Here is a 23,914-nt window from a genome sequence, read left to right on the forward strand (position 1 = left end):
TCCGCGCGCCGACTGACGGCTAGGTTCTCCAAATGTCGGTTTAAAGTGTACGATACTCGAACCGTAGCCTAGCGTATACCATACAACGCACAGCATACCTATAGATCGGTATAGTTCGGCCTGCGGTCTGACTAACGGTTGACGAAATGTTATTGAGCGTGTGTAAGTGTCATGCTTTAAATACGTATGTATGTACGAGGATTGAAGCGACCTTGTAACCTGGGTCTCTCCTGACGTAACATGCCCGATATTCGATGTTACATTGTCCGATAATTTCGTTTTTTCTTTTCGAGATTTTTTGTTTTTTGTCTCGTTCCCTTCCTTATTCAGAAATCAATTTATCGACAGACTCTCAATTGCCCGCGAAGCTTTGAGAGCGAACGAGACAATTTGCATTCGAATGATACCTGTTTGCCCGATCTGTATTTTTCTCATTCCCCGGCTTTTCGTGTCGGAACGTTAAATACGCGCGGGGATATGCGGTGCTACATGATAATCATCCATTTGGTACGAAATTTTCAACACCGTTTTCTTATACTTGTTTGTTGCAAATTCCGTTCGCACTTTTCGACTCGCTTCATGTGTATCATACGTTTTACACGTACGTGCGATACACACATGCGCGTCAAATATTGGTGTATCAGCAGCATTCGAACGGCTATCTCAGCAAGCCTCGAACCGAGTAACGGTCGCGCGTTCGAATAATCTTTCTCAAACCGCCTGACCGAATATTAGACGAAAAATATGTGTAACACGTGCTAGAATGGATTATAAACTCGATTTTTTATTTATAGTTATTGGGACGCACGACAGCTCCCTTTGAGAGGTTTCTTTTCTCGAAAGTTCTCCCCAACGGACGCCGACACCCGACAACACCACCTGTAATATGTATGTGCTCGAGACAATGAAGGAAATATCTATTCGTCGTTGCGTACAATGCGTAAAATATACGTAATGCGTTGCATTTTACAAGGTATGCGAAAGTAGTAATAATTTTCGTTTCGAACAAAGAATGCATTGCGAATCATAATACTTGAAATATGCGTACGTGGGTAAAGGGGGGGATTCTACCAACCGGACAAGAAGTTTGAAACGAGGCATCATCGTACGATCGTTATACACGCATGTTGTTTGTTATCTCTACAAGTATGCACAAACTCATTTACGCGATATAAGCATAATTTGCAGCGACGGTTCAAAAAAGAAAAAAAAAAGATAACAAAACAAACTTTAAAAAAAAACAAAAACAACATAATATTATCGAGGAAAAACGAATACGAAAGCATTAAACGTGGAGCTGAATACGTTCCTCTCTTTTTACCGTGCAGTGCATAACTCTATTATCCCCGCATGCAGAAAGTATAACAACGATAACTTAAACAATCGGTTGCCGCGTAGTTATTAATTTATACAAAAGCTTTCCGCGAGTATGCAGTGCGTTTAATCGCTGCGGTTTGCGAAAAGCATTCAACGGTGTTATCGATCGATAACCGTACACCGTAGTGACTATTCGAACTGCTGCAGCTGGTATGTCTGACAGTGTAATACATTATCCTACGTATAATATTACTCGAAAAAACAGTCGACGGTAGATACGCCGTCGCACCGTGACGACTATTTTCTCAAAAATATCTGCGAGAAGGCTAAAAGAGTGTTCACCCAGTTAATTACTCGCCGTCTAGAACGCGCATCGCTCTTCTCTCTCTCTCTCTCTCACTCTGACTCTCTTGCTATACCTCTTTCTCGAGGTGGCCAAGCTAAATATAGATTCAAGGGCGCCTACGCCACGGCCATAGGGCACTGCAGTAGGATACTACAACGTCACGTCTCGTAGGGTCGATCATAGCGGCTCTGCTGCAGTCACACGGGCGTCCTGTCAGCCTCCTTGTCGCGTGCTTGTGGGGTTACCGTATCTCCGTGTGTTGGTCCTGCACCTCTGCCTGCATGTGAATGCGAATGCAGCCCCCCGTATCTCTAAATCGATACGCATGCGGTGCGTTGCGTATAGTGGCAGACGGCGGCGGGTGGCCACGTGGCGAGGAAAACTTCAGAGAGCAGACTTCTGAGTTTTATTTCTTCGCGGACGATCGTTATCAACCTCGGAAAATCGTGCGATGCTTTGTCGGACGATATACTTTTGCATGACTGATTTAATACCATAAAAGGAGCAGTAACTGGTCTCTTTATTTATGTACTTCATTTTTTTTATATGGATTATTCATTTCTGGTTTACAGATACGTTTCAATGTACAACTGCAATCGGGATCGGAAAATAAATTTTAAAAACATGACTTATCTATTTCGAAGAATTTTTGGAAGATAATTATAATCGATGAGTATTAAGTACGATTTGCAATCAGAATTATCATGAGAATTATTATTCGAAGTTTTAACTTATTGTTAGAGAGTAGGAATGCAGTTGCTGAGAAATCGATGACGAATCCCTTCGTCGATAAACAAAAACTGATTAGGTACAGTGAGTCAATCGATTCGCTTCGGAGAATTCAAACTTCTGGATCAACATTAATATACATATTGACTAATCAATTTTCGTTGACTGTAATATACATATAGGATTGTAATTACAATGCCTGCACCACGTGCTCAGATTGCCAATCGATTGAAGAATCGTTCGGCAATTAAAAAGTTCCGCATCGTCGACGTATAGTATAACTGCAGCTGGTATAATAATTTAACTTAAGTTGGCCGGAGGACTTTCGTTCTCACATTATTGACGTTCGTGTATATCTGGGTATATTTTTCTATCTTCATTGGCGTCGGGGACAATGCATTTTCCAGCAGTTGGAGTCGTGTCCGTTGAACTTAGAGCGACCGAATCTCGGCGTGGGCACATACCGACTCACTATTGATTTCAATGCGGAGTCGCGACTACCACTACCTACCAATGTAATGGTGGTAGGTACGCCTTGTTGACTAATGGTCCAACTACGCTCCTGGATACTGGCAGAAAGGAGGCAGACAGACGGGTAGACAACCCGAATCGCCCGCCACGTCATTGCGCGTTCCGAAAACCCGAAGCCGAAGACCGCGCCTAGACAGCCCTCATGGAGGAAAGAAAAACGAAAGAATAAAGGCTGGGAAATTCCCGGCGCAGCCCCTGATTCTGACTTATTTTTAAGTCGTGAAAACGGTGATAACCGCCATCTAGACCAAAAAAGGTAGCTTTAAACGGAAAATCTTCTTTTCACGAGTGAAAGATAAGTTGGAATAAGGGGCTTGGACTTGTAACTACGCAAAATTGAAAGAAAAAAATGGAGCAATTAGCTCGTAGCAGCTGGCTCTAAATTTCGAGGGATTACTTTCACCGAGCTAAGACAGTTATGTTTAATAATATCGATGACTAATCGGTAACTTTCAGAGCACTTGCACTTCGCCGATCGTGCCAAGTACTGAATAATCCGGTAATTATTATGCCGAAGCTGACGCGTTGATCAGCCTTATACCTACACGATGCGCAAGTCCAGCCGGGGACCTTGACAGGGCCTTATTTGGGCCTCAAGGTTGATACGTCGGTGCAGGCCAATGGGTATTGAGGACAGTTATCTCACGCTGATAGCCCGTATTTGGAGCTATCCCGCTTTTATATGGACATAATATAAATTTTAGGCCTGGCTGGGCGAGGCGATCGCTCGGGATAATCAGGAGCTGTAAGCCTCTCGCATCAGCGATTCGACCGGTCGTTACGTAACGCGTTCGATAATTCCGATTCAGTTTTTCTCTGGATTTCTCTCTAGTTCATGTATTTACATACACTATTCGCAACCTGGCGAGTCAATCTTTTCCTCGCGCTACCCATGCCATGCAATGTAACCGAGCCGGTGGCCGTTGACTTCGTCCGGTTAGTTGAATCATCATTTTTACAGTGTTGGTGGCCGGTCGTGCAGCGCCGAGGTAGAGCCGCCGTTTCACGCCCGACGGCACCGCCGATCATCGCGTGTCTCTATTATATCGAATATCGGGCTTCGCCTCAGGATTTCAGTACACGGAATTATATTCTACAGCGAAATACTGCAGAGAATCGAAGGAAAAGAAGAGAAAGACAACGAGACGGAGACAGAGAGAGATTAGAATAGATCGAATTAGATGGTTGAAATAAGCCAAAAGGCAAACTGGTGGTATTACAAATGGCAAGTATGTAAAAACCAAGAAAAATAACGAGCATTCAAATGGTGGAATACGATAAATAAGTTATAACGAGTTGTACATTAAATTACTTTCTTAGGTAGCTACCCAGATCTATTTTAGAAGTACGTAGAAATAAATGGTAAAATAATGGTAGAAGTAAGTGAGTGAATGGCAACAAGTGAGTTGAATCCACTGATACATACGAGTACAATAATGCGGGAAGATGTTGAAAAAGTAGAGAGTAGACGAGTGGTGTAAGATGACGAAAGTATGGAGTATGAGTGGTGAATTATTGAAAAAAGCTAGTTAAAAGCTCGGGAACGATGAAACCCCGACGAGTATGGCGTAGCGTAACATCGGGTAGTAGCAGGAAAAGCCTAGACAACGGAGTCGATGCAGCTGAGCAACTGGTCGCAAGTAACTTGGCTGGTCTTCTCGTTCAGAGATAGAGAGAGGGAGAGAGTGAGAGCAGCACGGACTTTGTATAGTTAATTCCTGTACAGATACGCATCAGAGCGAGCGATTATTATCGCGTAGGTACGTACGTAGAAGCCAAAGATGCTGGGTGATTTATAGACCCGTCATATACATAATTGCGAATTTTTATCGACGTGAAAAAATGAGGCGTTTATAAGCTTCAAATTCGCGTGACTTATACCCATATAACGTAAAGTGGTTCAGGTGAAATTTTGGATGTCGAATTCCGGCGAAGAACGCACGACGAAATTGGTGTTAATATCCGTGTCATTATAATTCGATCGGTTTCCAAGTTCGGAAAAATAATATTATTATTCGCCTTGTGACAATATCCGAGAGTACGATAATCGCTATATTTAGTCGCTCGTACGCGTGACCTCAGCATCGTAGTTATCGCTTACGCACTGCAGGCACAGGTAGGTCATCACGACGCTCGGCCGATTCGGAAATCATCGATGATTCAAAACGAGCGCGGAGAGCAGCTCCCGCTGTATGCGTATTATTATAGGTGAGCATTTACACCGCGATTATAGTCGAGTAGCGCGACTGGAATTCTTCAAACGTTGAACATGCCGTATAGGATGGAATGCTGCCGTCACTGAGTGAGGTCACTGCAGCCCCCGGTTCGAGCGGTTGCTTGGAAACTACCAAGAGCAATCCGAAGCTACACGTATTCTCCCACCCTGAACATCGCCGCCCGCGTTAGTAACCGCCGTTGCAGAGCTAATCTCGCGTTCCTCCGACTACGGGACATCGGACCCTCGTTAGGTGTTCGTATTTTTTGGATCGATTTTTTTCTATAATTCAGGGTGATGACCACTGGTCAGGGAATTCTGGAAAACCTGGAAGCGTCATGGAATCCTGCAATTCTCGAATAGTCAGGGACTCGTTTACTATATACTTTTTTCATACAAACAAGTTCCACAGTTTTTTTAAGCTCTAGATAAATTAGATCGATTACCAATTTTCTTACCATCACCGGAAGGTTCTCTTCAAAGTTTGAATATTCCGAAATATTACCTTACAAACGACTGTTCGCATCGGTTAAATTGGACAGTGAGACCCGATTGACAGTTTCTACTTTTGTCAGAAAAAAAACTTTTCTCAATTCGGTATAACCAATTTATTCAAATTGTACCGATTTGATCCTTATCCGGCTTTTCTCAAGATCGGATTTTCCTTACGGGAAGCGCAGACATCGCACGACGCATGACCGGGAAACGGTGGTTTTATCGGTCGCACAAAACCGTAGTTTATCGTTAAACTCGAGACCCGGTATCGCGGAGCGAGTGAAAGTAATCTAGGTATCTCGAGAAATTGTACTTCGCGTAACTGGTTTAATATACTCTCGGGTATGTAGGTACGTACTTTGCGCAGGCGGACAATGTGCTTGTAAAACGTGCCTGATAGCTGTTTTATACACGGCGATTAGGGTGTTAGGTACTTTCGGCAGTTTGACAGGCGGATGTGAGATTAAGCCAAGTGCCTTCGCCGTTTTTGTACGGAGGCAATTAATGTTATCTTCCTGCAGCTGCCACGGGACCGGCAGAAATCGGCACGAATTTATTGTCACCGCACTTGCGTTACATATCTTTTCTACGGAATGTTCAATTGTTGTTGATAAAAATAATTTACCAGTATATCCTCTGACGGCTTTTTACCGCTTAGCGAAACTTCTCCGGTATATAACATATATACATGTGTGATAATTGAACAATTCCTTTATAGCGAAATGCTCGATTTGTTCGTGACTTAATTTTTTCACCGTCAATTTTTACAGTGTACTAGGTCACATCGTTGTACGCGGAACGAGACATTGGCTGGAGTGAGTAATTGGTACCAAGTTCTTCAGGGTTGACCTTGCACATACAGCTGACCCAGAACAGGTATATCAGAGCAGGCAGGTAAGGTGCAAACGCGTTGCCAAGGCAGTGTGTGTCAAGGAATCGGGACATGGTCAGCAGTGGGGCTAATGGCAAGGATTACCCTAAATAGCCGTCCTTTTCATCGCTACACGCAGAAACGGATTAACAAGAACTTATCTCGCCCGTTCGAATAGCTCAACGAAAGCTGCGTGTCCTTTGATGTGTTACAAACTTTTAGTCGTAACTTTTTACTTCAGAAAGATTCGCATTCAGCTACAGCGTAGAACTTCGTTGGCTCAACGTTCCAACATTTCACACAGGGTGAAAATATTACGAGACCCTCGTCAGAGTCCAATACGTATAAATGCCTGAGGAATGGACCTTTCACAACAAACATTCATCCAACGGAAGGCCGAGTTGCTATCTAATTCACAGACTTGGGCCCAAGATGTGGGTCCAAAAACTCGGACCAGTTAGGGGACCAACAAAAAAGATATAAACGTGTATTTCGGTGTACAGAACGGGCGTTCCCAGTTTCCCTTCTTCTTTAAAATTTGAAGTCAAAGATGGATTGAACGGAGAGAATAACGCGTGTAATTTCTACGAATTCTCAAACAAATTACTCCCCCCCATCGTCCAGCTTTCAACAATGACATCAGCCGTTACAAAATTCCCAACATACCGTACCAACGATCGAATCAACGGTCACTGCAGGATCTGAGAATTCGATATTGCATAATATCCAACTTGTGAATGATCCCGCAGATTCAAGTACCAAAAAACGCGAATGAATGAAGCAAGGTAGGCCCAGTAGGAGAGGAGGAGGCCCGAATTGGTAGACAAAAAGCGCGGGAGAGTTTGAATGAAAGAGAATATCGGCGACGGGGTGAGGAATGCACTGCGAATACTGATTCGGCGAGATGCAACGGTGCATGGAGACGGTTCTGTCTGTTGCCCAGCCAGGATTACGGATCCTGAGGCCACGGTGCCACGCTTGAGCCGAAGCAAAAGGAAGCTAAGGAGCAGAGGAGACGAGACGGGACGGCCGGGACCAGACGATCACGCCGTTCTGGAAGCTTCGTGATGCTGGAGGGAGGGAAGCGGCAGGAGAGGGATCGACGAAGGGTGTGGTAGCCGAGACACCGAGGGAATTGACAATCGGCACTGGTATATAATACACGGTCAGTCGCGCGTTTGCACGTTTACATTCACATTCACGCATATTTCGTGGCTCACGTCGATGCGTGCGGTAGGTAAGGCAGGAATCCAACTTATCGGAAGTCACCGTCTTAAAGTGTTTAATGGCAGTTAAAAAAAAAAATACGTATCGCTTAGTTTTTAGTCTACTGTAACGTATTACAAAAGGAATCAAATCGGGGAGATCGACCTGGGATACCTTCCTTAGAAGAGAGTTTTATTCAGATGAAAAAAATCGTTTCACATTGGATTCTTTTTTTGTTGTATACTTACTCAATGTTACCGAATACGAGGTTAGAAGTTTGTACAATTTTCTGTGCCTTGATATTTGACTAACGTTGTTAAAAATATTGTCCGATTACTCGACTCTCTATCACGCATCGTTTCTCTTGAATGAATAAATCGCCGGTTTATATTCCGTTGATTCTCCTTCCAAGGATTTATACTCCGGATGGTCGTATCATATTCGTATTCGCATCTCGTACGTCGTCGCGGCGCCTCGTCCTTCTCTCTACGACCGCCTATGTTCAATTGTTTTGTACGTTTCCTCCCTTAATGAATTGTGTATTACATGTAATGCTCATTGAGTATCTCATCCCGGTATTTATAAATGCCTTTTAATTTCACGCGTGTAGTTATCGCTGTGTGTGATATATAATATGATACACGCGGTAAATTCCAGATGAATGCAATCTTGCAGCATCCGACGCTTCCGGTCCATTTTATTTATTATAATCATGTTTATGGAAAGGAATTCTTGCTCTCGAACAAGAAACGTTCGACGAGATTTTTCTTTCTTCGAATAAATTCCCCAATTGATTACAAGTTTTTACACGACAGTTGCAGTATTGAAGATGTAAAATAAAGGCCAGCAAAGTATTTAACGGCTCGAATTCACGGAACCACTTCTTCATCTCCCGGTCTGCATATATATGATATGGGTTGTAATATTAAGGGGTAAATACTTCTTCAACAAAATGGAAAGAAATATAAAAAGGCAGAAATCATTGCGTGGCTTATGTTTGAATTGTTCTAGAACTTCCCATGACATAACGATCACTCCAATCTCATTTAGCAGGGGCAATGAAAAATCCTTATAAAGGTGTGACCTTGAGGTGCGATGAGTACTCTTGTCGGTATACCTTATATAATCGATATATTTATAACGTATACATAAAGAGGAAATTCTGAATCCCCGAAGGCGTAACCTATAAGCATTGGTAGACGGTTATGCAAGCTTGTTTACACGTTACGAGGACCCAATTGTCACGTCTGACTCTAATATTTAAGTAGATACAAATGAATACAGGTAATATTTTTTACTTCCTTATTTGGCTGCACTAATGCCAAACGACCTTGCGAAGAACGTAGTCTCACATCTCAATGACTTTTTTTAATAATTTTTTATTTTTCATAGTAAAATTTGTTCAACAATTTCAAAGTTTTTGTACATAATAGAGGAAGTTATAGAATAATACTTTGTTCTTTTCTCAGATGTATGAAAGTTGAGATATCGTGTCAGCCAGATTTAAATAGAGGTAACTTCAGGCGGTCATACCAGCGAGATTTACCATCTGAAACGGACAAAAAAAATTCCCCTCTCACTTTATAACTTCCTCTTTTATGTGCATGAAATTTTAAATTATTGAATAAATTTTACTGTGAAAAAAAGTGTTTAAAAAAAAATCATTGAGATGTGAGACTACCCCCTATCAGCTGGGGACCATTAAGTGGGTAAGACTTATAAAGTTAAATCGAAGACTTCGAATCAGCAGGAAGTGGCGAAACCCGGAGAGGGGCATGAGGAAGAGAAAGGTGAAAGACCGTGTAAACTCCGACTAAGAGTACGAGGTATATCTATACACGTATCGGTCATACATACGGTTACCGGGGAAGATTCGAGCTGTAGGTACCTGTATACCAATACTCGCGCGTTGCAGTAAAATATCCGTGAACAGACAATCGCTGTTAATTCCCGAAAAGCTAACGACCGTTAATTAGGTTTCTAAAAAGCGGACCACGCCGATGAGGGTAACGCGCGACCAAAAAGGCACTAAAACTCGCGGCTGTGTGTACCGTGTTTTATATTGTACGTATTCGTGAATTCGTGAACGATATGCAATACCGTTAATCTTGCTGTGCGAGAGCTTACATACAACACACAATGTACATCACCCATACACAAAAAATTTCACGCAGATTTTGACCCAGAAATTTGGTATTCTCAAGAGATGATACTCTGCACGTAACGCGTCTGTCGATCTCGCGTCAATTAGCCTCAGCAGTGCTTCCAACTGGCGATAAACTGCAGTTAAAGAAAATAAATAACGAACGAAATTGAAGAAATAAAAACGAAATCATCCACAGTCCAATTTGGTTCATTCTATTCCTGTAAATATATATGTACAGTACCATAAGTGACATTCCGCACTTTACCCAGTGACCTCAATACCTTTGTATATGAAAAAAGAGAATTCTAATGAATTAACTTATTCGCAGTTTGCGGACATCGGCACGTTTCAGAGGGTTTCTTTTCATATTCCTAATCTCCTATTTTTTTTTCTGTCACAGTATACCTGTATGTGCAAACTAAATTATACGGGAATTGCGGAAATTTATGGCAAGACTTTAATGCTTGTAGATGCAATTGCAGAAAATACCGATGATGATCTGGATATAACGTGATAGAAGGTAAAAACCTTGTCGCTGATCGTGAGTACACACATAGCGCAGGTAAACCGTGCGTATAATTGGCAGCTGCAATATCTACACATACATACAATGTACCGCTAGGAGAGAAGTGGCCTTTCCAATAGGTAAAACTACTTAAATATAATATCCTCGTCTATATATAGGATATAACCCGAGAGTCGAGTTGGCCAAGAGATGATCAAATAACGAGAAATCGAACGGATCCGTTATTCCATATACGCGATAGGATATGTTGCTATAATTATCATCGTGTGACTTGAACACAGATACCAATGGCATATAACCAAGAAACCACAGAACGAAGCAAAAAATTGATGCGAATTTTTTTTCAAATTTCTTTATTCGTTGTACTCGGCGTTAGTCAGGCTTCGGCGTGTGATTCTACAATTTCGATTAAAGTTTTTTTCTAAATTTTACAATCGGTTTTTACTCCCATGAACGATGCAATGCAATATCAATTTATGCGATTAAAGTTTTATCATCGTTTGACTCACCAAGTATCTATTTGGTATAACAAGTGAAAGCTATACGAATGTTTTCACCTGATATTGAGAAATATTTTGAATGAAAGACTACATACTGAAGTTCACGAAATTTTCGATTCATATGCACCGTTTAAAAGAAATACGAAACAATCGACCAATTAATCAATTATTTTTCTCGACTCGATTAATCGATGCATCGATTATATTTAGCTTAGTGCCCACCGCTGATCGATAATATCCTCTCTGCACTAGAAACGCGGTATACTATAGTAAGTGCAAAATTCTCTCAGCATCAGACTTCAGAACTCGACACCGTTCACCACTGGCTGTCCGTTGAACGCAGGGTCGACGCTAAAATAAAAGAAGAATAAAAAGGGCTGCGCAGGATGTCGGCGGTTCTTCGAGGATCCGGTATTTAAAAATACACGCTACAGGGTTGACAATGAGAAGGTTACCGAGCGCTCTGCAGCCCCGGTGCTCCGCAAGCGTTGCAGACGTATCAGGGACACCGCGAACCGCAAGTCTCTGTAAACATCGCACACTCTATGCTTGTGGCTGTTCTTGTTTGTGCATATCAATGCGAACAACGCGAGTTGCAGATACGTTGATGTGTGAGAAACACGCCACGATCTGTGCAGCTTATCGAAGAGCGATTGCGCTGTTAATTATCAGTTTTACATAGAGACACGCTCGGTCTGGATACAACAATTATTACAACTGAGTATCCTTCCGCACAATCTACGGCTGTGATCAGCTATTGACTCATTCGGGTATTTCAAGAACCCCGGAACAGTCGGGGAATTTGAAAATTTAAGCTCGGTATTTGCAGGCCGGATGTCCGCGCAACCGTTGGCCGGGAATTATGGATCCGGTACGGGTCGATAAGACGTGTGGTATATGATAATTGAGAGGCATTCTTTGGAGTGTACGGCGCCAAAAAGAGAGCTCGTTGAAAGTGACAATGGTTTTACCAATTTGGTGAGAACTGGGCGGTAAAGGTCGTTTCAAATTTGGTCGTTCGGAAGTGTTTAATGAGGATCTATTCTCGCTGAATATTATACTTATAGACATCAGGCGTTTGGTCTTCCCTAAATGGTAACTCGTTATTGCCAACAGTCATCGTTGAATGCGGACGTCTTCCCGTTTCATTTGAAGCGCCGCAAAGAGGAGAATGCTGGAGATTATGACGGCTTGATATCCGAGCCGAACCGCGATAAGGCCCCACAATCTTTTGTAACACGGGATGGATGGAGAAATCCCGCAAAAACCGCGCACGACGCATGAGCTCCAGTAAATTTATTTTTTGTTCTAATATCAAAGTCGTTTTTCCGGTTTACATCACGTACATGCCAATTTTAAAACTGAATTTTATATTCTTTTTTACTCTCCACTATTTTTTGGTGTTTTTGTTTTTTCTAATCGATTTGTTTACTAAATTTAGTATGAAAACCGTTATTCGGGTTCACGGATATTTATAGAACTGGTCCGGTAACGTCGCACGCCGCTTCATCAAATTGATTTTGACCAACCGGATATTAACTTCTATTATCGAAGCGTACCTTGTCTCTATTTACAATCGCGTATCCGGTACGAATTAGGAATTCTTCACTAAAATAAATGAGGAGAGAGGCTAAAATATACTAGCGACTCACAATCAGGTGTTTGAGAGTTGAGCTGTGAAGAGGAATTCAAGAAACAAAAAAACAACATAGTAGACACGAAATAGCTGATTCGGGAGAAAATGGTGAATATATGTAGGTGAGCTTCGAGAAACTCGACACGCACTATGCAGATGAAGACACACAGCTCAGATTGTCAGATAGCTCATTGTCATACAGCAAGAGACAATGTGTCCGGTGTTGAGAATAGAACAAGCACATAATATCTACTTTCAATTCAACGTTATATACCGCTTACAATATCAGCCCAAACTGGGAATGTGTGAGCATTTCACATCTTTCAAGTTCAAGTTCGTTTGGAGGTCAGGCGGCACCTTCACCTTGGCTTGTGGCTTCGGAGTTTCGCCGACTTGTGAGGCTATAAGACAGTTCCTCAGATATTGTATGGGAACACCGCTTGCAGCCGTCTGCAGTATGTACTGTATTATATACCGAATCGTGTCCGCTTCCAAGTAGGGAACAGATCATCACGAAGTCTGCATTACCGCACGCGGTGTACAATTAATTACAACACTGTAAGATCTGAATCTCCATAATTAATTATGCTCAAATTATTTGCAAGCTCCTGAAATTTCTCCCGGGAAATGAATAACATGAAGAAGACCCTCGACCTTGTCACATATGAACGTTGCTTGTTTGGTAGACCGAACGACGCGCGACGGGAAATCTACAGAATACGATGAACGGAAGCTCAGGATTTGCAACCGCGGTATTGATTTCTTCAGACTCCAGACTCTCGAGTCTCGATCTTGAGACTCCTAAACGGGAATCAATACCCCTGCAGATACAAGCCTGTACTCCGATATCCCAAGTCAGCGTATTTCAGTGTCTATAAACGACGGTGACATTATCAGGTATCGACGTTCTCTCGCTCTGGGTATAAATCATCTGCACGGATATTTTAAGGTCAAGTCCGGTCTTCCAGTCGCTGCCAACGCTTATACACGACCGAAACTCGTTTGCGATTTCGACAATTCCAAGTAAACCATATAACGTATATTTCGCGAGTTTCTTTAGACGGCGTAATTCACTGCTCGAAATCGCGATTTACAAACCTGACGAGCATACCTGGTGCCTGATATCTTCCGACATCTTTATGCCGGGTGCACCACATCGACATCGCATGATATCTTCATTACACACCTTATCCGATCATTGCTCAAAGTAAAAGGATCTCGGGTCGAAGTCTGACCCAATATCGACGCTCGCGTACGGTAACGTAAGTGTACCACATATTGACCCTGTCCCAATTATTGACTTTTTACGGTTGTATCTGTTCGATCCTTAGTTCTAAAGTGTTTAAACAAATAAATTAGCAGTGTCTAACCCTCCGTAGCAATTCGTGGCGTCAATTTGTAATTTTGGAAAATAATAGGGGCAACAATTGGGTCTAAACGTCTCAATAACTGGTACACTTAACTTAGTCACGTTGATTGTGGAACTGGGGCAAACCGTGGGCATGCCGCGTCGTTTTTACCGCGTGAAACGGGCTTTAGCCGGTCGAGGATTATGAAGAGTGCGTTGATCTCGGGCAGGAACAAGGAGCACAGAGGCACTTGAGCTGCAGAACAGCGATCGCGAATATAAAGCTGGCGATTCAGGAACCTGCCGGGTCTCGTCGCTTCGCGGCTTCTCTTCTCGGTCAAGCCTCGTTTGTCTGGTTTTCCTGCTCACCACCTGTCGCCCCGTTATACGAATACCCGATCCTGGTAGTAGGCTGCAAGCATCTACGAGTCCCTCGACGGTCCACGAACGCGCTTCTTATAACCTGCCCGCGTCGCGACGGAGGTGGTGGCCTAAGGGGGCCAAAGAAAATAATGACAATCGCGAGGAGAAAAAGCGCGATGCCTGTACGAGTTCCTATGTATACACGCCGTTTCCGGTTGTACATACTAACATACCTGACGGCCTCGCGTCTCGCCACCGACATCAGAAGTCGTATAATTATAACGCGGTGGTAGTGGAAGTAGTGCCGGCACGCATCCACGCACAATCTCCTTATACAGCCTTCATTCATGGATACCATGGTGAAAATTTCCTACCTATTGTAACGATTTCTTACGGAACTTTAATTTTTCCTAAAGAATTGTTAATTTTGGTTAGAAATTGTAGTGTCTTGTAGATTTTTTAGTGAAAAAATAAAAATTCTATGAAAATTTACAATATATTGTAAACATTTATACGAAATATTCGAATTTTCCGAAAAAATCGTACAAAATCGCAGAAATCATTTTCACCAGGGTACTGCGGGCGGAGAACTTTCACCGGAGTATGTAGAAATTCAATAAACAAAAGTTTTTTGGATTCGCAAATATTCGAGTAAACAATACCTTTCGTTCCCATTCATGCACGATCTAACAATCTCTTCTCGAGACTTGCGCTATGCTTCAACATTCGTTTAACGACCTGGCAATTTGCATTGTTTCTCTGATTTGGAGGTAAGAGAAAATAACGGCGCTTCTCATGAATATCATGGTTTCATATCGAGGAGTCGGAGTACAGATCGACCCTGCACTTCTCACACCGATATAGAGGGAACGGTTTTTCACCGAGGCATGTTAACCAAGTTCATGTTCGATGTACACGATCGGTATGAATTTCACATATAGAGGACGCGTAGAATGCGGATCATTGCTATGGGAAGTGCGCCATTGTTCACAGTACACAGAATGGAGCAAACAAAACTGTTTCTGGGGTTGTCGACAGTGCCGTACGAACTGATCGATCCACCTCTTGTCGTCGGAACGAGTTTTGAAATAATGGGAATTTAGCTGCCGACTCTTTCGTAACATCTGCAAACCAAATTTACATTCGCTCGCATTTCCTAATACTTTAATGGGTTTCGTTTTTTTTCCAGAGCGTTTAGGGTCTACGTAGTTTGGCGTGGACGTCCCTGCAGAGCGCTCGAGATGTGCATTCGCATCGCTGCTTCGCAAAATTCGCATTGAGCTATAGATGGTCGCCTGATTTAAGAATCGATTTTCCGTATTTCTATAGATTCCTTCTATAGGTATATATAGGTATATATGCGCCTATGACTCACGGTATTATAGTAATTGGGGAGGGAGAATTGTCAGCTGATGGTATATCCGCATTACGTATACGTCCGCACCCCATGAACTGTCGTCCCTAATTCGAAACTAGCAATACATCAGCCCTCCCTTTCGTTTTCGGCGTTTATACAGTGTAAAAACTCATTTACGGCGTGTCTGCATAACGGAGCCTGTAACAATATACTTTTTTTTGTAAGAAACTTGGAACGTTCAGTCTCAAAAATAATATCCTTCAAATTCTTTTATGAGGACATAATATAGAATCGTCGATATTACCTCGACTAACGAATGCAAAAACGAACCTCTCGCAGTAGAATATCAGAGGTATAATTTTTCGTGTGATGTTTCTCGGCATCCTCATTATTCTTCATGTTTTACGGTTGTTCGGTCATCCATGTGCGTGGGATCCTCTATACAGAAAGAGAGATCCGGTAGACGCACATGCTAAGGCTATAACACCACGTTACATGCATATGGGGATTTTTTGGGGAACGTGGTTAGAAATCACATGGTAAAAAAACGATCGCGTTCATTCCGGATGATTCGTACAGCATGATCGGAAACAACAATAACACAAGAAGTCTATCGATAGCACGCCTTAAAAGTACTTGCAATAAAATTATCGCCTTGATGATAAACCGGGATCAATCGAATCGATCGTTTTGACAACAAGGAACGAGGAAAGAGAGAAAAAAAGCCGAAGTTACGCAATTGCTAAAAATAAAAAAAAATAAAAATTATTACTAGATACTCGTGCGTATATTGTACAATCCGTCTCAAATCATGATAAGAACGATAAGAACGTCCTCAAGACGCACACCAATCTAGAGTATCGTTTATACATCTATAAATGTATGGAAGTCAAGACATCAGCGATAAACCGTTGGGTATAACGTTCATAGCTCTGGTTTCCGCATTGCGTGTATATATGTTCCACATGCGCCATAAACTTCCTTCTGTTAAACGAAACAGCGGATGGAACATGGTATGGTTCTCATTCGTCTAATACTCGACACTTTCCCGGTACTCACCGTCAGTTATCTCTGTGGGCTGAGGGTTTTCCACCCGTCGTTGTTGTTGTTGTTGTTGTTGTTGTTATTATTATTATTATTATTATTATTATTATTATTATATTTCATATTCTTTTGCCAAGACTGATTTACCTCTCCTCCGTTCTCTCTGACCACGTGTGCATTTTTATATCTTTCTTTGGGCTTCACCGAGTTCGTGGTATTGTAATATTTCTAAACCGGAAGTAGCTAAGCGATCGATCGAGCATACAAAACAGTTTTTAAGACGACGGAAGTGAAGAAGTACAGAAAACTTGACGAAAAATGAAAATTAAAACAGTCGATTGAAAAGCACCGTTCAGATTACACTTTTTCGACTATATTCTTAAGTGCAGCGTATACCTACCTACACGTCGATGATTGGCGTTGAATATGTGACACGCGTTACTCAATTACTCGAGATCTTCCCTCGATTAGATTAAATTTCAAAAGTGGATGATTACAGTGTCGCATGGTTTGGAATTTATGTAAGACAAGGCAGCCTGTGTGTAGCTATTATAAAGAGCTTGACGAAGATTGAAGGTGTGCTTCACTCCGCATCTATTTGCTTATACATTGTCCCGTCATCGTGCATGATGCGGCATTTATGATACCTGTGCCTACAACCGAGTTGCGGTTTACCTCTGAACCGTAATTTCGCATTCGTACCACATGTGCATTAGAGTGTTTCAAAAAAACCGACTATTTTTTTTTTCGAAGAACATTGAAAAATCTTCCGAGTGTCCCTCAGAAATGACCTCGGTAAATTATGAGCTCTTAATATTGATATTTAGAGGTGGCGATTCTCAATTTTCTATTTCCCATTTAAATAACATGGGAAAAATTTTTTTAAAAATTTAGAATTTTATTGCTCGAAAACGAATCAGTGAGAAGATATAAACAAAACATATTCTTGTAGGAAATTTTACGCTCTACAAAAAAGATCTGAGTAAAGATTTGCGTAAGGTAAGTCGTTTCGGAGTTATCAGGCCTCAAACATCGAACCGTTTAAAATAATGATGTTATTATTTATAAATGCTACAAAACTGACTCATATCGTTGATTAATGAAATATATTAATTAAAATTTCATTGGAAGTCTATAGTTTTAATTTTGAAATCAATAATATTGTGCATTTAAGTGATATGAGTCAGTTTTGTAGCATTTATAAATTAATAACATCATTATTCCAAACGGTTCGATGTTTGAGGCCTGATAACTCCGAAACGACTTACCTTACGCAAATCTTTACTCAGACCTTTTTTGTAGAACGTAAAATTTCCTATAAGAATATGTTTTGTCTATACCTTCACACTGATTCGTTTTCGAGCAATAAAATTCGAAATTTAAAAAAAAAATTTTCTCATGTTATTTAAATGGGAAATAGAAAATTGAGAATCGTCACCTCTAAATATCAATATTAAGAGCTCATAATTTACCGAGGTCATTTCTGAGGGACACTCGAAAAATTTTTCAATGTTCTTCGAAAAAAAAAAAAAAAATAGTCGGTTTTTTTGAAACACTCTAATGAGCATACATTCCTAATCCTCGTGTTCGCCGATCGCCGTCGGTCATATTACGAAAACAGTGATTGGGTATAAATTTCAATTACACCGCATCCAGACTTAGGTCACGTGTCATGGAAATATTTAAAATTTCCCATTTTTATGCACTTTTCGACGTTTCACGTACAGTTCAAAACGCAAATTGGATTAGGAACGTCTTCAACTTTCATGCTCGTGCTGATTTTCTCTCTGGCAGACTGTCACAGATTGATCGACGGTCAATCTTGATACACATCTCAAGCTTATACATAACGTAACCTACCTACGTGTCATGTGAACCGAATTACGTTGCATGTACACTTGGGGCTTATTTTTTATACCAGACAGTTATCTTGGCAACACTGAGAAACTACGATTCGACGGTCATGGATTATGTCATGTTTATTGAAATTGAGTTTGTTTATCGCTCGGCCGACTATGGCGCTGTAGATTTCTCAGTGTTGCCAACATAACTGTGTAGTGTAAAAAATAAGCCGTCTCAGATTCATTGTCCCCGAGTGTACATCGTCGTACCTGTCGTAAATTTCACGTTTCACGCAGTGAACTGGGACTGATTGTAATAACCAGGGTATGGCCCGTCGCACTATCGCGAAAAAGGTCCATCGCCAACCCGACGATCCGTGTTAATTAGGATAATTAGAAGGAACGAAAACTACCGTTAATCACATCCCCGCGGTATAAATGAATAATATAATGTTCGTAGAGCGAGTCTAGTTTTAAACTAGCTCGAATTATTCGCTCGCGGTTTGACGACGATAAATCCCGCAACTTCATTCTGTGTATAGTTAGGTATATACGTAGACTACCAATTATCAAGGATGCGACCGCGATTAAAGACACGGAAGAGAACCTCCGAGTCATCCCACGTAACGCGATGATTAAACGGTCCTGGGTTGTAGGCATCAAATTGAAAATCTAATCGAACATGCAGTCTTTATCAATTATATCTGTACATGAAATTTAATAAAAACGAACAGGGATGCACGTTTTGTTTTCTACTCCACAAGGTTGAATTTACGTACAACTCGGAATTTGAATACAATTGTACCAAAATAATCGATAAACTGAAAATTATGCATAATTAAGGGATTAGTATATTGCTTCTTTTCGCTAAACGTTGAAATGAATTCGATTTTATCTTCGGAGATATGATGTTAACGCGAATGTAATAATTTTATCGAAGATAGACCAAATCAGCTTTACCATCCCTGATTGTCTCATACATCCAGGGATCGGAGACTAAGGTTAAATCATCGATCAAATATTTGATCATTATGGCCCGGATAAACCGTTGGTATTAAAAATTACGAAACATGTACATAGTATGCATATAGACTTAAAAAAGACTAAAACATGGACAATAGAAGCTGAATTTTCTGGCACCAAACATCATACTTTATGTACGAAAACCTAATAGGAAATGAAAATGATTTAAATAAAAAATATGCATTTACATATTAATTCGGGCCCCATTGATCATAAAACGATAGAACAGCGATCAGCTAGCCGCGGGAATCGAATTGAATATTATACATCCGTGTCTGCAGTCTGTGTCCGTGTATTTTAGTCTCCGGGAGTTCCTGGTGTGGGGAAAGAGAGAGGATCGATGGGGCGAGACGTCTCCTGCACCACGCCCAAGCCGGGGGTGGTTATACGACGATGATTCATCCCATGCCGAGTTCACGCACCCCCATTGAAATTCGGTACGTGTCTATCTATTACAGCCGCAGGCCGTGTTTTCTTTTTTCCCATGGAATCATCCGCTCCTGCCTGCATCGCGTATCCTGCACAGATCGGTTCTGCATTTACCGCAATCTATTATGGGAGTGAAAATGTGACGGTGTGACATCTGGTGGAAAAATAATGCATTGATTTGACCGGGCCATATTTAATTTTAAAATACATCTTTCGTTGTATTTTTTGCTGTATATTAATTCCACGTGAAAAAACTGAGGCCTCACAGCTTGCACAACGTTTTCCTTACTTTTATAATCGCGTAATTTAGCTGAAGTCATCTACTGATAGTCCAGCTCTCGCCGCCATATTGTTTGATGATGCATTCGTTTCCAAATGTTAGGCTAGGTTATTATTTCGCGAAAGCTGCAATCCTGCATTTTTGATCTAGTTGTTGATACATGGAGGAAAGATTATCTGCCAGCAGATAAAATATCCTGCAGGTATTAAGTTTTACACAGTTTCGTGTTTTTTTTTTTTTTTCCTTTATTTCAACTGTCACACCGTGACACTTTTATAGCTATACAATGGTGAGAATGTTTTAACACCATTTTCATAGTCAAGGGATCGAATTAAGCCAGAGCGAATCGACGGTCACGACGGTTTACGTCATGATTGAACTGTTATTCACGAAGTTTTAAGTAAAAACCGACCACTTTAGCGTATTTGTATCATTATCTGCATATTTATACATCACCAGATCATTGATTACTGGGTTATTCCAGCCGATAAAGTTCGACCTTGTGACCTGTACAATTTTTATCAAGTTGTTCCTAAAGGTGACGTAATATTTTTTTCTCGATATTTGTAAATTGCTCGGCGAGTCACTTCTGTAATCAGTGAAATTTACTCCGACTTGATCGCTGATATACAATTAACAATCTACCCGGTAATTACGTTATTACAGTGTGATACGATAATGAGTGTCTGTGCACTGATACCGTCTGAAAATGATTTACTTTGTCGTTTGGAGGGGTGGAGAGAGGGGGGGGGGGGGGGGGGGGGAACTAGCGTTAATTTGAAATTGACAAGAACCGCAGATGACTAACGCGTGTCCATTCCCTGAAATCAGTCGGTCAATCTATAGGCTACGACTATTAGTCACATAAAATCAACTTGGAAACCATTTCGACTTCGCGGATGCGAACACACAATGAAAAGAGCCGGAAAGATGCCTTACTTGGCGATAAAAATTTTAATTCTTGGCTGCCAGCTTGCTAAAAGCCGGGAACCGTTCTCTCAGAACTTTTGAATACCCGCCGGCGGGAAATTCGAAAGAGCTGATTCGATGCATCGGAAGGAGCGCAACGAGGCCGCTTACGGTAGTTACATGTATATGTACATTATACCTACCTACAACGTTGGCCTTGATTCGCACGGTACGAACCGTCAGGATCTCTCGCAGGCAATGAAGTCAATTAAATTCAACCAGCACGGAGTCAATGACTCCTTAACACGAACGGGGCAATCATTCCTCCTTAGGGAATCGTTTTTTTTTCTCTAGAGTTTCAAATTTTATTCCTCTTTCACTTCTCCTTCTACAAACAAAATTTGGCTGCCTGCTGCATGAAGATAGCTAAGAATTTCTATCTGTAATTATAATTAAGATTTGTGAATTTTACATTTATTGTTATAGTCAAAGAATCACTGCACGCGCGTCCTCTTATTCCACATTTTTTATACTCTTTCTTTATTTTCAATCCTACGTCAAACATATTTTTCTCTATGTATGTTACAATTTTATTTTATTTATCGTAAGATATACACAATTTTTTTTTTTATTCATTCTTCTATTCCTAAATCTTGTCCAGAACAGCACTGTTTCTTTTTTCATTCATGCAAAGTAAAAATCCACGAGAGTTGGACACTTATACCTAACTTGTTTTTTTCCAAATTCATTACTTTATCTTGCGACACTTATTATTATTACTATTATTATTTTTATTATGTGTAGGTATTTGGGAATCGAGTTTAGCATAACTCTAGAAGGAGGCAGTAGCGAACGACAGGCACCTATATGGCATAATGTGACAGCCAAGAAAATGCTAATAGGTACATCAACGCTATGTGGGTATAACTATTTCTGTGAACCGTTTCTGTCCCACTTACGATAAAACTTTACATAATAATTATAAACATGAAAGTTAGCTATATAATGTATATATGGCCATACAGTGCATCTGCGCAACGAAGAAGAGGCTTTGAATTTCATACAGTCAGAGCGAACTGTGTAGAATATATTACATACATTATATACGTATGGATATTAGACTAATGAAATATGGAATGAAGTCAGTTACGAAATGAGAAAAAAAAATACATGAATATGGGAACATTCTCCGAAAATGAACAGTCATTTGTCATTCAATGTTAGATTTTTCAAAAGTCATTTTGATTGTTTGTGATTAAATATTAATTCTTATTTCCTATCGCTATCCCAATTAATATGTTTTTTTCTTTTTTTGCCTCGGTTGGTGTGAAACGGATTTCAAACCGGGGCAACCCATTTCTGTACGCATGGTCGGTACTGCGTGTTCGTGAAAAGTGAAACAAAGAAAGGTGCTCGTGACGATTTTGGCGCGGAGGTTTGAATAAATAGGATTGCACTTGTCTCACGTGTCGAAGTATCCGATACGTTCGCGTTTTTGTTCGTTAATACACACAGTACACGCGTGTCGCGTACACAGGCATGTGTACAGTATGAAAGTGACGATAGCTCGACACGCGGTTAATACTTCCATAAAACTTCCATATTTGGTCTTAACCACTCGAAGCGTTCGATGTACGAGCGCGCTTGCGGCTGTGGAGCACACCTTAATTCCTTATAAGTCCCGCTCTAATTCCTCTAATCGTGAAGTCTGCCTGTAGTCCATACATCCCTGCAGTAAATAATTTAATAATAATTAACGCCCACTAGTTTTACTAATTACAATCGTTAGCGCGCGATATATAACGCGGTGTCTTTCTATTTCTCTTTTTCCCCGCCTCCGTTTACACAGCTTGTTCATTTATTTATTCATTAATTCATCCGTTCATCTCTCGTGCGCTTCCTTCTTCTTCCTACGAAAAGTACATCTTTTAATTGTATACATCGTGAAATTAGATATAATATCACGTACATCATACAGGCGTATAAATTATCAGTGCCCAAAGTCTAGTTGGTATGAGTTCCGTGACCTTTAATTCTTCGAACCGATCCGATTTAAGGTGCCGCATTATGTATTCTAGAAAATTTACAATATTTATAGTTCTCATTGATCCGTACTTTTATACCTGTTGCCTGCACGTGTTCGTATTTCGATAATTTTCTATACAAGGTATTTGAATGACTAAATTATCAAATTTTCAATTCTTTCACCGAGTAATATTGTCAAAAAATACATAAATTTGTTACAATAAGTAATCTCAAGTTTCGTAAACGACTAATTCATAATTACTGGTGAAAATTTTAAGCCCGCGTGATTTGAAAAATTGCTGAACATCTGTATAATTGAGTATCCACATAATAATAATAATAATAATAATAATAATAATAAATATGATTGTAGACGTAAAAATTTTTTTAATCTAGATAAGTAAGAATAATTCAAATTTTTAATATTATCATACAGCTTTATAATCTTAAATTTCCTCACAACTTACATTCACAATACTTCGATATTCGTATCATAATTTTTATCTGCTAGAATTAATAATTAGCAGCTGGATAGTTGTCGAATTTGCATTGCGAGTCGAAGAAGATAATTAAAAAAGGTTGCGAGTGTTTTTTTTCAAATGGTAAACTGGCTCTTCGTGATCTTCTTAAACTTTTATTTATCTCTTTATACACCGCACACATCCGTGGGATATTCCAGGTTCTGTCCACAGGACAGGAAGGGACTCGACCTGGCGTTACTTCGTTTCATTACTCAGGGCTTAATATGTACGTGGTACAATACATCTGTCACATTTC

General features: G+C 40.7%; 1 long non-coding RNA gene across 1 annotated transcript; it reads left to right on the forward strand.

Moving 5' to 3' along the window:
• The first annotated feature begins 35 nt into the window (after positions 1-35).
• Positions 36-22,551, forward strand: LOC124176202. The gene is made up of 4 exons (XR_006869323.1): positions 36-162; positions 795-973; positions 19,796-19,931; positions 21,917-22,551. It is a non-coding gene; the product is annotated as an uncharacterized LOC124176202 (long non-coding RNA).
• Positions 22,552-23,914: the final 1,363 nt, after the last annotated feature.

The sequence above is a fragment of the Neodiprion fabricii genome, chromosome 2 (assembly GCF_021155785.1).
Source record: "Neodiprion fabricii isolate iyNeoFabr1 chromosome 2, iyNeoFabr1.1, whole genome shotgun sequence".
Lineage (NCBI taxonomy): Eukaryota > Metazoa > Arthropoda > Insecta > Hymenoptera > Diprionidae > Neodiprion > Neodiprion fabricii.